This window comes from Puma concolor, chromosome D2 (assembly GCF_028749965.1).
Source record: "Puma concolor isolate L17-30 chromosome D2, mPumCon1.1.hap2, whole genome shotgun sequence".
Taxonomy (NCBI): domain Eukaryota; kingdom Metazoa; phylum Chordata; class Mammalia; order Carnivora; family Felidae; genus Puma; species Puma concolor.
In genome coordinates, this window is record NC_141677.1 from 23526271 (window position 1) to 23541440 (window position 15170).

A 15170-nucleotide genomic window follows, 5' to 3' on the forward strand; every position below is an offset into this window, starting at 1 on the left:
GTCTTTTGCTTATTTTATAATCGTAATATTACTATTTTTAATTACTGAGTTTTGAGAGTTTTTTCAAAAATATATTCTAGGATAATAGAATTTTCAAAGTGCAAATTAAATACTACCGCAAGACAATTCTAATTTCAATACCATCACTATTGTTCAACATTTCTGTTGCCATCAGTTTTATAGAGAACATTCTCAGACAGTTACATGAAGTATTCTAAAGCACTTACATGAAACTTCTCTAGTGAGAGCCCTTTCAGGGTTTTATAAACCTGCATTTCAGCGGTGGGTAACAGCCTCAGAACGGCCAGCGCCAGCGCACGGGGCTGCAGCCCAAGAAGCCGAGACCCCGCCGCGCAGGCGCAAACGCTCCTCCAGCGCCCAGGCCCAGCGAGGCAGCTGCCCCAGCGGTGGGCGCCCTTAGGAGGACCGCCTTACGCGGTAGGCGTCATCCCCCTTGGACGTGGGGAGGGTGTCGTTGCTATTTGGAGAATAGTATCCTGGGTGGCGAGTTCCAGGTGTTCCAGAGAAATTTCAGGGGCAAGTACTACCAAGTGTTGAGCACGTGGAAGGGAATGAACTCACCCATGTTTTTAAGAACAGGTGCGTTTGGTAGAAAGATGCTAAAAAAAACAGCTGTTGGAGGAGATTCCTGGAGTTACACGGCAGCTCATGTAACGGCCAACAAGTCCGCTGCACTGTGAAAATGCTAGTGGCATAGTTGATCTACTGACCCACATTTTTGGGTTTTCTGGCTTTTAAAGAAACGTTTCTGGACTCCCGAACAGAATAGGGTCTCTGGGCCCTGGCCTCAAGCGGTGGTTTAATGGCGACTTGCTTGTACATCTTGCATGCTAGAAGAACCATGACTCTAGCCCCCACTGCCTGGCAGTGGGGTCGGTCTGGTCAGTGGGGTCCAAAAGGCTGGGTGCAGCTCGGCTAATGATGACAGGCAGGTAAGATGGACCCTGGTGTGGGTCTCTTCATTAATGCCAAACATTGAAGGCTCAGAAAGGAAATGACCTGAGCCTTCTGGCATCTGTTTCTCTTGAAAGGTTTTCTGTATTCAGGAATTCTAGTACTTCTTCTGCCAGAGTAGATACTTCTCCAAGGTGTCAGACTACTCCTAGGCCAGATGTTGTCCAGCATTCTGTAGGGAGGGTGGGGGCCCATCCCTAGCTTTCATGTAGTTGATACATCAATGAAATGGAGACACCTGAGGTCAGTGAATCCTTTCTGTCCCATATACTACAGGCAGGTTTTGCATGAATCTGTATGTTCATAGCTTTTTCACTTGGATAAAAGTAAAAACCCTTAAGTCCAAGTAGCTAAGCTGTGTGTGTGTGTGTGTGTGTGTGTGTGTTTGACTACTTGGAAATTTATCTCAGGTGTTACTCAAACCAGTAGTTGAGATCTCTGAAGGTTCTACTTTCTGTTCACTGTTTTGGGGAAATCTTGTCTGTGGGAATCAATGGAAAGAGATGTCCTTTACCTAAAAACTACAAGTGGAAATGAACTCCTAGTCTTGGGTTTGTGGTCCAGTTATCACTGTTTGTCCTAATTTAGTCTGTATGAGAAACTTAAAAAATTTTTTTTTAATGTTTATTTTTTATTTATTTTTTTAAAAAAAATTTTTTTTTCAACGTTTATTTATTTTTGGGACAGAGAGAGACAGAGCATGAACGGGGGAGGGGCAGAGAGAGAGGGAGACACAGAATCGGAAACAGGCTCCAGGCTCTGAGCCATCAGCCCAGAGCCTGACGCGGGGCTCGAACCCACGGACCGCGAGATCGTGACCTGGCTGAAGTCGGACGCTTAACCGACTGCGCCACCCAGGCGCCCCTAATGTTTATTTTTGAGAGAGAGAGAGAGAGACAGAGCACAAGCAGGGGAAGGGGGGAGAAAGAGAGACAGACAGACATGAAGACACAGAATATGAAGCAGGCTTCAGGCTCTGAGCTGTCAGCACAGAGCCCATCACGGGGCTTGAACCCACAAACTACAAGATCATAACCTAAGCTGAAGTCGTAAGTTAACCGACTGAGCCACTCAAGTGCCCCTGAGAAACTTTTTTTTTTTTTAAAGAGTCATTTAAGTACAGATAGATATAGAAAGTATAGGTAGATGGACAGACAGATGAATACATGAATACTTAAAATAATCTAGTGGATCCAATCTTGGAATTTTCATGATACCCTTTTAAAGATAGAAACATTAAATATTAGGTACTTTTTAGTTCTATGAAGGCAAACATGTTTTTCATATTGGAGTTCCTGTTTTACTGGGCACTAATAGGCTATGTGCTGGAAATTGACACAAAGGTATTCTTTTTTGTATAGCATGTTAAATATATTTGTGCAGGTTTGCATAAAAATCCTTTCTGTATGGAGTGCCTGGGTGGCTCAGTCTGTTGAGTGGCTGACTCTTGATTTCAGCTCAAGTTATGATCCCAGAGTTGTGGGATCAAGGCCTCTGTTTGGCTCAGCATTGAACATGGAGCCTGCTTGAGATTCTCTCTCTCTTCCTCTGCCCCTCTCCCCTGCTTGCACTTCTCTCCCTCTCTCTCTTTAAAATAATAATAATAAAAAATCCTTTATGGATCTGTTCATTAGGTTTTCTGTTGGCTTGGGGTGAGTCTGGCAAAAATGTGATTTTTGCAAGCTCCACAAACCTAACTACATTTCTTCCTGCCCAAATCTCTCATACCAAGATGGTGTTCTGCTGGTCTAGCTCAGCAGAGGAGGTAAAAAAATAGCTTTTGTGGTTATCTGCAGGTCTTTCTTTAGTATGGCATTACTAATTGGAAAATATATGTCATACCTTTAGAGAGAAGGAAAACACAACAATCTAATGCACAATGTGTATATTTGATTTTTTTAAGTATGATTTTTAAAGTAAAGGTATGATTCTTTCATAAAACTATGAAAACATATATCATACCTCTAGTAAGCAGAAAAACACAACAGTCTAATGCACAATATGTATCTTTGATTTTTTTTAAAGTAAATATGATAAAAAAATCTGCACGTGAAAAAAATCTGCACGTGAAAGGGGTATTTCTTTCAGGAATAACCTATATTTCTAATATTAAAAATGTGTTAATGCCAGACTTAAGATTTACCTAGTGAAAAGTATATGACAATATTTATATATCATAACATATTTAAGGCTATCTTGCCTGACCAACTGTTTCATACAAAAAATACCAAACTGTTTCTCTTCATGAAACAAGTGAAAACAACAACAACAACAACAACAACAACAAAAACCCACCACCACCAAAACTCCAGAAAACCCAAACACACATAGTATACTGGACACAGTAGGAAAATATAATTGTATTTTGGCTATCCCATCAACGAGCCACATAATTCTGTGCTCATCCCTTAGTCCATTGTATCTCAAAGTTCCATATATAAAATGAGGAAAAGAAACACAACTTTATAGAAGTTGTTAAGAGGACTATATGAACAAATGTTTGTGGAAAGTGTAAATATGAAGCTCTGTACACACTGGTAAATGTAAAAATGGACTCATCATGAGGCCACTCAAAAGCACTCTGCAGCACAGAGTATCACTTGATTTGGGAGTGCCAAAGATCAATCATATAGGAACTATCTCATTCCCACAACTCATCTCTGAGTGCTGACTGTAAGTATTAGACATAGTAGCTTCCACCAAACTCTCTCCATAAGGTAGAAAGTTTAATATTTGAGATTTGACTTTTTGCTCTGCCAGTGATTTGCAATTGCTGCATTTTCTCCCATCCATAGAAGTGAGCTAAACTACATTCAGAAACTAGAAAAATAAATGGACCACACAGACACACACAGCCCAATTCAGAAGAATAATTCCACCTATGTTCGTATCACATTTTTCTGCTTACCCAGCATCTCTAATATACATGTCACTTAATCTTCATGACAAGCTTGAGAATTATCTCAAATATGAGAGATGGGAATGAAGTTTCCTAGACAGTGACTTGCTCTCCATTAGTACAGGGGCACCAGAATTCTAACCTGATCGTCTGGCCATGTGGAAGTAACTATTCTGAGGTAATCTAGTGCACAGTAGACTAACTTGTGTGCAGATACCACTACACAACTTACGTATGGATACAGGGTTGTAAGAAACACAAGTGGCCTGGAAGCAGACCCACCAGTCAGCCCCTAGGAAGAAAGCTGAGTTGTGGAGGCTTTTCCTTCATTGGCATTTGCCCTCTTTTCATAATGATTCCTTATCTGAAAACACAGAGGAGCTGACTCCTGGCCCTGGAGACAAGAGCAGCTGTATTTGTGCACACAACTGAGTCTCTCCTTAGCGCTGTAAATATTTATGTTTGCTGTAATATTTCACATGACCTCTAATGTACCACTTGGTAAACTCCCCTTTATGGACAAGTAGTTAGCTGCATCACATGTGAGTGAGATAAGCAGTTAGACATCAAGATCGATACTGAAGGAGCACAATCCCTTAGCCTGTAAACATAAGCTGATGAGTCCTGGGCTCAGGCACAGGTTCTCACTTCCCATCCTCCTGTCAGTCTTAGAAAACACTGAGATTTTGCTGAAGGGCATGGCAGTGTCCTTGTGTTTCCATTCCTACAGAGCCTTGAACAGCAGGGTGGGCAAGAAGGCCCACATTGAATGGTTTTCAATAATGTTACATGAGAAAGCTTGTACCTTAGTTCTACCTTCTAACTACTCATATATACAGGCCACCTGTGTTACTTGTGAAAAAGCTGCAATTTTAAGGGAAAACTACCCTTCATGGTTTCATTTGTTCCACTGTAATCACGGCCAACATTACATTGGTCATTCGTGAAAAGGCACTTTGAGGTCCTGAAAGTGTTTTGCAAAGATTAAAGTGCAAAAATAAAAAGATAAGGTACTAGTATGCACAAATAATAGGAGTAAACACCAAGATCACCAACAGACGTTTTAATCCATAATTATATTAGTATTCAGTAAGCACCTGCTATGTGTTGGGCATGGTGCTAAATGCTTTCACATTGACATTAAATCCTTACAGTGACTTTATGAGAGAGGTACCACTATCATCCCCATTTTATAGATGAAGAAACTGGGGACCAGAAAGGTCAAATCACTTGCCAGAGGTAAAATACCTATTTAAGTATTATTCATTCTAAAGTTCATTTATTTTATTTTGAGAGAGAGAGTGCGTGCGTGAGCCTGAGAGGGGGAGGGGCAGAGAGGGAGGGAGACATAGAATCCCAAGCAGGCAACTTGCTGTCAGCACGGGGCCCAACATGAGGTTTGATCTCAGGAACCATGAGATCATGAGATAAGCTGAAATCAAGAGTAAGCCATTTAACCAATGGAATCACCTAGGTGCCCTAAGTATTATTCATTTTAAAATAGGAACTCCTGATAAAGATTCTACTTCCATATAATTAGCACTTCATATTTATGATTCCTTATTTATTCAAAGTAATGCTGTATGTATGACAGTGTATGACATTGCATTGTGTCATTGGACACTAATGGGCCACAGCGTCTCTTAAACTCTAATATCAAACTCAGGTAAACTGCCTTAATACTTTGTATTTTAGAAACCTCTGGTAGGGGCGCCTGGGTGGCGCAGTCGGTTAAGCATCCAACTTCAGCTCAGGTCACGATCTCACGGTCCGTGAGTTCGAGCCCCGCGTCAGGCTCTGGGCTGATGGCTCAGAGCCTGGAGCCTGTTTCCGATTCTGTGTCTCCCTCTCTCTCTGCCCCTCCCCCGTTCATGCTCTGTCTCTCTCTGTCTCAAAAATAAATAAACGTTGAAAAAAAAAAGATAAAAAAGAAACCTCTGGTAGGTTAAAGGTTAAGTAGAGTTGAAGGGTGCTCATTTTTATGGGACGACAATTTCAGGATTCCCAGGGTCCTTGACAAGATGGCCAATACCTGTGGGTCAGGTGTGGATGAGTGATATGGCCTCACCACCACCATGTCACAGAAAGCACATAATTCATGGAAAAATATACGATGCAATCCCCAGTCCATTTCTTGATATTTCTTGAAATTAAAATATTGCTCTACTTCCTAATGAAACAAGTGGCATACTATAATGGTTTCACCTTGTGCCAGCAATGTCAAGTTGATGAGATAAGAGGGGAAGGTTATGCAGGAAAAACCCAGCTCATTTTAACAGATGATGTGATTATGAAGTCTGATTTAAATATATGGGTAATACAGATAAGGCAGGGACTTAGGCTCCTAGTGAGCTTATCATTCTCAATTACCAAGTGAAGGGTATTTCTTGATGTTTAAATATCCACATCTATCTAGTGAGGGAATAAGCTGTATACGTAAGAACTCATTAGTTTGAAACTGATGCTTCTTTCTTCCTCATTCTTGGCCAACCTGAAATCCCTGTTGAAGATGTGGCATCCCTCACTCCTTTCTCTGAGTCACATAGCACCTGAAGGGACAGTGGTATTTGTATGATGGGTACTAAATGCAAAACCCACAGGCAACAAAGCAGTACCTGAGTGTCTTCTTAGCAGTTTGCAATAGTCCAATCCAAACGATACCTCTTTTTATTTATTTTTTTTTTTAAATTTTTTTTCAACGTTTATTTATTTTTGGGACAGAGAGAGACAGAGCATGAACGGGGGAGGGGCAGAGAGAGAGGGAGACACAGAATCGGAAACAGGCTCCAGGCTCTGAGCCATCAGCCCAGAGCCCGACGCGGGGCTGGAACTCACGGACCGCGAGATCGTGACCTGGCTGAAGTCGGACGCTTAACCGACTGCGCCACCCAGGCGCCCCAACGATACCTCTTTTTAATAGTAAAGGTGATGTATCATCTGTGAATGGAAGTGGTTCTTCTGCTTTCTATAGAACAAAAACTGTGCTCGTATAAGCACTACTGCTTGTACTGTGAGATTATTGCTGGGCTTGATGTTTTTTCTCAATAACACACTTGAGGTGACTAATGGATGAAAATAAGCATATATGTCCTGCACAATAGTTTATAAATAGAAACAGTAGGCACACAAAAGACATCCTGGTATTCTTTTTAAATTTGCACTCTTGCATACTATACAATAATGGGGGACTGAGACACTGGGAGATACTGAACCACCTTCTGACTGATGAAGGAAACATTAGCTTATATACAGTATAATTAAAGCTTTAAATTTATTTTAATTGTATTCCGTTTTATTCTGATTTTATTAAGCTTCATTACTAAAATGTAGCTAACTTAATTAGCAACTATATTTTGTTAAACTTAGCAACTATAATTTAGAACACTTGATTAACTAGTTCATCACCTTTTTTAAGCCCTACCAAATATGTGCACAATGATAAAGATAGCCTTGTTGGCTTGCAAGTTAGGTAACAAGAACTTGAGACTGACAGTTTTCAACTCCTTGTGGGAGAATTTCCTTGAGCAAGTCAAGTCACTTCTCTCGGGGCTCAGTTTCCTCATCTATAAAATCAAGCACTCACACTGGAGCATAAGAATTTATTTCAGTCTTGCGTTCCAGAGTGACTTCACTACTTATGTTGGAATTATTATAAAAAGGCCAAATATAGTTGTTTCAAAAAGTGTGTCATACTTTTGTTATTATGAAAGGTTCAAGAAACATTCAGCAAGCATTGAATGAGTTCCTTGCATGTACTTATTACTAAATTAAGCTGAGTTCCTTTAATTACTCACTGATAGTCATCATTTGGCTTGGGGTTAAAATACAGGACACCCAATTACATTTCAGTGTCTCATGCAATATTTGGGACATACTTATATTAAAAAATTATTGATTGTCTGAAATTCAAATGTAACTGGGTATCCCGTTCTTATTTTAATTAATTAATTTGCTATATCTGGCAATGTAATGGGTTGGAAAGGATAAGGAACAGGGAGAAAAATTGGATGGAAGGAAAGCAGACAAAAATATTTTTGGAATTATCAAATAGTGAATTTAATAGTAAATAGGAGATATATTAATCAAGTAGCTTTTCCCAACTCTCTTGGAGCAGTCCTGAGTGAAACTCTATTAATAAAGGGGAATAGACTTTGTTTATAAATGGTCAAGTAAATTTGGGAAATACTTTGCATTTTGTCCTCTTCTTAAAGTTATATTTCTTATTGCAAGACTTCTCAGGATGTTTATATGTGACAGTAAATTATGCAACGATAAGAGGAAAATAGCCTTATGCTGAATAGCCCATATTTATTTGATGAGGAACCCTTCTTTTGATATTAGAATACCTATCAACAATCCAGTGTTCCACTGAATAATGCACTTCCTGAACATCAAAGTAAATAATAGAAAAACAGTGTACTGGTGGGGCATTCATTTCAAAGAACTTGATGTGGAGGCTTCCTTCTGATTGGGCAGACATGTGGGTCACTGTGGTCAATTATTCAAGGAGTAGCTGTCCTGGGTTACCCCAAACCACAGATAATTGCCAGCTATCATTACATAGCACAAATACATTCATTTAAATTGCCAGTCCAGTATACACCAGCAGTGCTGATTATAAAGCAGTATAACTATTTAGGGTAATATAGAAGCACTGACACAGTATTAGAAAGCATTTTCTTAGTCTACATTTGTGGTCTATAACTTGTAGTCAGTGATAGATACTCAGGAGAGTCCAGTTTTTGATTGCATAAGAGATAGGAACCCACATGTGCACCAAGTTTGTTTGTTGTTTGGAGAAGAATTTTGCTGTTTTAACAATTAAAGTATGCTATTGTGGCTGATGACGTATCTTTCATTTAAACACGTTATTAAATTCATAACAATTTTTAGCCATTAGTTTTCTCAACGGATACATCAAATTACTCTCACGTGGGATTCTACAAAAGTTTTAGTTGGGACTCATTTGTTTATAGGCTGACGGTGCTCTTCTGAATGACTTCAGCTGTTCCCAAACAGTTTGGTGCTGTGCTGTACCCACCACTAAGTGTTAGGAGTCAGCTCAGATTCCCTCCTCCTCCTGTCTTCCAAACCAACCTGAATCAAATGCTATATGGTACTGAGAATGATGCAGGTCCAAGTGAGTAAGTAATAGAAGGGAAGAAAAAACACCACAAAATTTTTGGATAATCACAAATTTAGTAATCCAGTTCTGAGTAACTGAAAGATTTTCTTAATAATTTGTCCAATGATAATAACACAACAATATTTATTGATTGCTTACTCCATGGCTACACAGTGTTTAGTGGTTTGCATGCTTTATCTCATGTAATCCTCAAGGCAACCCTGTGAGGTACTTTTATCCTCTTGTTCAGGTGGGAAAGCTGAGGTATAGGGAGGTCAGTCACTTGTGCAAGGTCACATCCCTAGAAAGACGACTTCAAGGATTAACATCCTAAGTCTAAATTCAATCCCAAATTCATACCTGTTATATAGTACTGCTGCAAAGTGGAAGGACTTACTGTGAGCAGATACCACTTATGAGTGTATTTTCTGTGCTTTGCCAGAACAGACACAGATTTCACTGTTAATCGGATTAAAAAGTCAGTAATTGGATCCTCAAAACATGTGGTTAAAAGAGTCAGTGCAGGGAACAAAAAGGCTAATACCAAATTAAAGGAGGTGGAAAAGTCAAGCACCTCTAAGGAAGAAATCACAGGGAACTTGACTTGCTTCCATTTTTATATGTATAAAATCGAAGCTTGAAAACATTTAGTTTCAAGCACAGTGTATTAAAAGAATGCTAATGCAATCCTAAGTTTTCTGAAAAATGCTAAACTCTCATTTCTTTTAAAAACCAAAATTTATGTCGCACCTGGGTGGCTCAGTTGGTTAAGCATGTGACTCTTGATTTTGGCTCAGGTCATGATCTCACAGTTCGTGAGATGGAGCTCTGCATGGGGTTCTGCCCTGACAGCACAGAGCCTGATTGGGATCCTCTGTCTGCCCCTGCACCGCTGCTCTCACTTGTTTGCTCTCTTTCTCAAAAATTAATTAATAAACTTTAGCCAAAAAAAACCCATCCAAAAAATTCCAAAATTTCTGAGCTGGCCATCTTGCAGAAGAAACTCAACAGGTTTTAGTTTTAAAGGGTTTGGGACCTTGATATTACACAGGTCAGAGGAGCTACATTACTTTTGATGAGTAAGCATAACTGGATCTTTAAAAACTTGGAATTAAAATATTGTTTACATATGGATTTCTAAAATATTTTTATTTGAGAAAATCTCACAAAATATCAACTATCGACCATATTTTCAACAGAGAGGACAATGTGCAATGGCACATTCTGCCTGTGGGTGGTAAGGGTGTCAGAATCTTCCAAGAAATGTCCCAGAAGGAACATCATTAATGTTAGGCCTTGAAGGATGACAGGGATTCTCATAGGAAGATAGAGGTGTGGAGGAGAGTCATTCTGTGCAGAAGGAAGAACATTAGCAAAGTTCTGACAGTAGGAAACAGTATGATAGTTTTCAGTAATTAAAAGTAATCTGTGTGGCCATGTTGCAAGGTGAAGTATAAAGATTACCCAGCTATCCAAACAAACAGAACCCTTGGATGTCATTCTAATGAACTTGCTTAAGGACACAGTGAAACTATATGAGTGACTTTTAAAATTGTACTTAAATGAGGTGTAGTTTGCATACAGTGGAATGTCTGTAACTTATGTTCATTATCTGTCAATACCTATGTGACCACCACTTGGATCAAGATGAAGCCATCATTAATACTCATGACAAAACTTGACATCATGAGCATATACCCACAAATCCTGAACATATTATCAAATAAAAAAATATTAGCAAATCTAGCAATTTAACAAAGGACAACATATCAAGACCAAGTGAACAGGAATGCAAGGTTGGTTTAACATTCAAAAACCAATAAAGTAAATCACTATATTAGTAGAATAGAAAACTATATGATCATCTCAATAGATACAGATACAGTAATTGATAAAATGCAAAACCCATTCATGATAAAAACCTATTATCTGAGTATTTAAAGCAAGGGAAAGGCATGGCCAGATCAGTGCTGCTTAGGGTAGAAGACCTTTTCTGAAGCAGTCATAGATTTTGGCCTTGGAATAGGGAGCTAAGGATGACATTCTCTAGGAGAAGCTTCCAGAGATATGGGAGAAAGCAAAATCCACAGACCTCTAACTTTACCACTTGAGAAACTGTGCCAAGTGCTGACTGCCAAGTGAGCAATAGATTTACTCCAGACCTCTTTAAGAGCAATGCAGACAAGCATAGGACTCAGACAGAGTCCATTAAAAATGTGATTGCACTACACATCACAGGCAGCAGTGCTAATGGATATTGTTTACATGTCTCTGAGCCTGGCTGCTGTATGCTGAAACAGAAATAAGACAGAATAAAAAGCTGAAGAGCTCAGGCCTATAGTGATGGCTCAAGACAATAAAGGTAACTGGTGGAAACCTGAGTCCCAGTTTTGTCTCCATTCTCCAGCTATGTGTCCTGTAGAAAGACAGGTTACTCCTCTGGGTCCATTTCTGTGTCTGTGAAATAAACAGATTAGCCTAGGTGGGCCATAAAATAAGTCAGATCTAGGTTTCAATCCTGGCTCTATACCATCTATGTGACCTGTGCCTCAGTTTGTACATCTGTATAATGAAAAGAAACCTCAAAGTGTTTCTCTATAGATTAAATAAGCTCATATAAGTGGAGCTGTTAACACATTCACTGAACATGAGCTCTCAATAAAAGTAGATGCTATTAATGTTTTTAAGAATTAGCTATTAGGCTTTAAAATGCCACAATGATAAACAGTAGACTGGAAATACTAATTTGTTCTGACATGGAGATTGGTAGGTGTTGTGGAAAGCTTTGAAATTCTGCGTAGCCTGCCTATCATCACAGGTGGTACTGTAAGAAGCTAGATAATTTTAGCAGGAAGGAAAACAGAAGGGTAGATATTCTTTCATGATTTAATGTTGGTAATGTACCTATGCTTTCATTATCATGTGCAAAAAACTATGATGGCATTTCTTGTATTTTGATAAGTACTAAGTGAAAAATCTAATTAAATGATGTGTCCATAGAATTTCTATAGAATATAATTAATGTGACAACCAGACGCCCCTATTGATTATGGTGGTGAATTTAATCGAATAGTATGTGTATTTAAGTAATTCAACAGAATTTGCTGTCCACAGACACACATGTGGTTTTTGCCAGTTGTTAATAAGCTGTTCACAGGAACAAAGTACTCTCTTTGAGAACTAGAAATTTAATCACCTGCATTTGCAACTTCACATACTGAATCAAATAAATTAGACTGCTTTTTCTGAGAGCCATTTTCATAGTATCTATCTGAGAGTTTGAACTACTTGGTTGGACCATGTATTCAAACTGAAAATACTCATAAGCAAAATGTAAATGATACTACTTTTGGATCATGCCCCTACTGTGCACTTTGGAGTCTTTCTTACTTGTGGGCAGTTATAGCCCACATTGTGAAGGGCTTGTGGTGACTACAGCTGGAATGCACCTTCTGTGGTCTCATCAGCTGTACTGGCAGCTTGGCTACTCCCATAGGCCTGTACCCTTAGGCGCCATTGGCTACTACTCCATTGTTTATCACCTCTAATACCCATGAACTGGCCATTTCAGGAAGACGCCCTGTCACCATGGTGTCAACAGGGCCGACAGCAGGATTGTGAAGTTTTTTTCAAACTTCTTTCTGTAGCCCTTCCTCATTTTTCTTTTTTTTTTTTTTTTTAAATTTTTTTTCAACGTTTATTTATTTTTGGGACAGAGAGACACAGAGCATGAACGGCGGAGGGGCAGAGAGAGAGGGAGACACAGAATCGGAAACAGGCTCCAGGCTCTGAGCCATCAGCCCAGAGCCTGATGCGGGGCTCGAACTCCCGGACCACGAGATCGTGACCTGGCTGAAGTCGGACGCTTAACCGACTGCGCCACCCAGGCGCCCCCCTTCCTCATTTTTCTACTGACTTGGGGTTGGGTTTGTGGGTAGGGGAGTCATGACTCTGTCCTGTACTCAGAGAGTCAAGTGAGCTTTACTCAGACCCTCTTTTTCTTATAAGCCTTCAATCAACCAGAGAACAAGGAGGGGTGGCTGCCATTCTCAGAGGGCCCTGGGATTTCCTGTATTACTTCAGTTGTCCTCTGTTGATGCTCAAGGGACACTGTGCCATTCTACGCAAGTTATACGCAAAACAGCCCACACCAACATCATCTGGGCCATGTAGGAAACCTTGTATTCAATGAAAACACACAACAGTGAGGCAGAAAGAAGTCTGCAAAGAACTGCCTGACAGAGTGTTAAAGTAGAACACAGGAGAGGGAAAGCCCAGTCTAGAATAGGTGGCATTGGAAAGAAAAGTGCTTTACTGGCAGCCACGTGGCTTTGGAGCTGGACACCCCCAGGTTGGAACCCCGACTCCACCGCTCTCTAGCTGTGTCATTCTGGATGCATTATTTAGCTTTGTTGGGGCTCTGCTTCCTCCTCCCTAAAAAGGAGACCTGTGTGTTGCCTACACATAATAAAAGCACCGCTGTGCATATGTTACATGTACATCTAAGTAGGCTGCCTGGTGTAAGAAAATGAACACAACCATGTGGTAAATACAGCCTCACTAGAATGTCATGTAGACCTAGACTCGAGTGAAGAGACCTTGCCTGGAAAGAGCTCAGCTATTTTCTAGCTATGTGACCTTGGGAAACTCCCCCAAGCTTTCTAATTCTTAGAAATGTCTGGAATGGACTTAACTACACCCACCTAGGATCAGCATGAGTTCAAGTGCATTACTCTGTGTGCAAGTGCTTTTACAAACTGTAAATTCTAAGCAAGATAGGTTATTCTGTGGATATGTTATTGCAGTGCCATTAAATGTAGTGATCATTTATAATGTTTTTAAGGGAACTGGCCATTTTTCTGCACCCGACATCCAGTGGTAGGACTACTGTGAGTAGAAAGTTTCAAAATGAGCCACATGATAGAAAATGTCTGCTGATTACATGCAGTTAGTGGTCTAATTCTTGTTGGAACTAAGATGAAAATCATCTGGTTTTCCCTGGCTTCCAATAGAAACAGGAGATACTTTCCTACAACAGATAATATATCAGAATATACCCAATGGTTATATGTTCTTTTTAAACATGAGCACACAGAAAGAGCAGAGGAGAGAGGAATGATTAATGTTTAATAGTAGCCATTTTATAGACTCATTTCAAATTGCAAATGCAAAATAAAGTTAGGAGTCCAAATTAGCTCTTATACTCTTTCTACAAACAATTTTTTTTTTTGACTTTTAGGGGAAATTTCCACACCCTCAGAAAGAAGCAAGTTATGTAGTGTTTTTTTCTCCTCATAAAATGTCTAGTGTAAATGTCTAGATCCTTATAATTTTCTGTTTTTTTCTAAAGAAGTTTTCCACTTGACAAGTACTTAGAAGCTTATCTGTCCTTTGATAAGGTCTTAAGATGATTTACTATAGCTCTGGAAATAACAGTTGGCTTAGTCAGTTCTGGGCAAATAGAAATAGTTTTAAATATGCTGTGGTTCCTGGTCCAGTGGTAACAATTTTGTTCCCTGGGTTAGTCCTGGCTTCGTCAGCCTAACTGTCCACTGACAGTACTATGATCCTGCTACTTTAAATCTTGAAAGTAACTTCACTTAAATTATCCACCAGTTTCAATGTACTTAAACAAATACGTCATTCCTTAGAGTTAGAACATCATAAATGGTTACCAGACATATTGTTAGGACTGAAAGTCCATTTTCTAGCATCTCAATGAAGCCTTGATTGTAATGCAGACTGAAGGCCACAGGTACAGATATGGTAGGTTTCTCCCAGGAAGTATTGCAAATATGTATAATTCCCAGCCACAGTGATCTGCATAAACAAGCAGCCACATAAACAGACCACAGCATTTGGGTTGACTAAAAGTTATGGCAAGAATGTTCTCAGAGCCACTCACTGCTGTATCGGTAGACAATTTTCATTATCCTCTGCTCTATACAGAAAACCCAAATGGCTTAGCAAATATTGACTGAATTATAATTCTGACATCATTAATCTTTTTCTTCACATACTTGAAGTGCATGTTGCTCCCAATTTCACAAGATGAAAGTGAATAAAAAGTTTAATCAGCAAATAATCTGAATACAATAAAAGAGATCCCAGAAGATAAATTTACAGGTATTATAAGAGGCTTTTAGGGCAACCTTGCAAAAGTCTCTTTTG

General features: G+C 39.5%; 1 protein-coding gene across 7 annotated transcripts in view; it reads right to left on the reverse strand.

Annotated features, from left to right (window-relative positions):
* The window catches only part of RHOBTB1 (Rho related BTB domain containing 1), a 124300-nt gene that overhangs the window by 70783 nt on the left and 38347 nt on the right, over positions 1 to 15170 (reverse strand). The gene's annotated exons all lie outside the window — the stretch shown is intronic.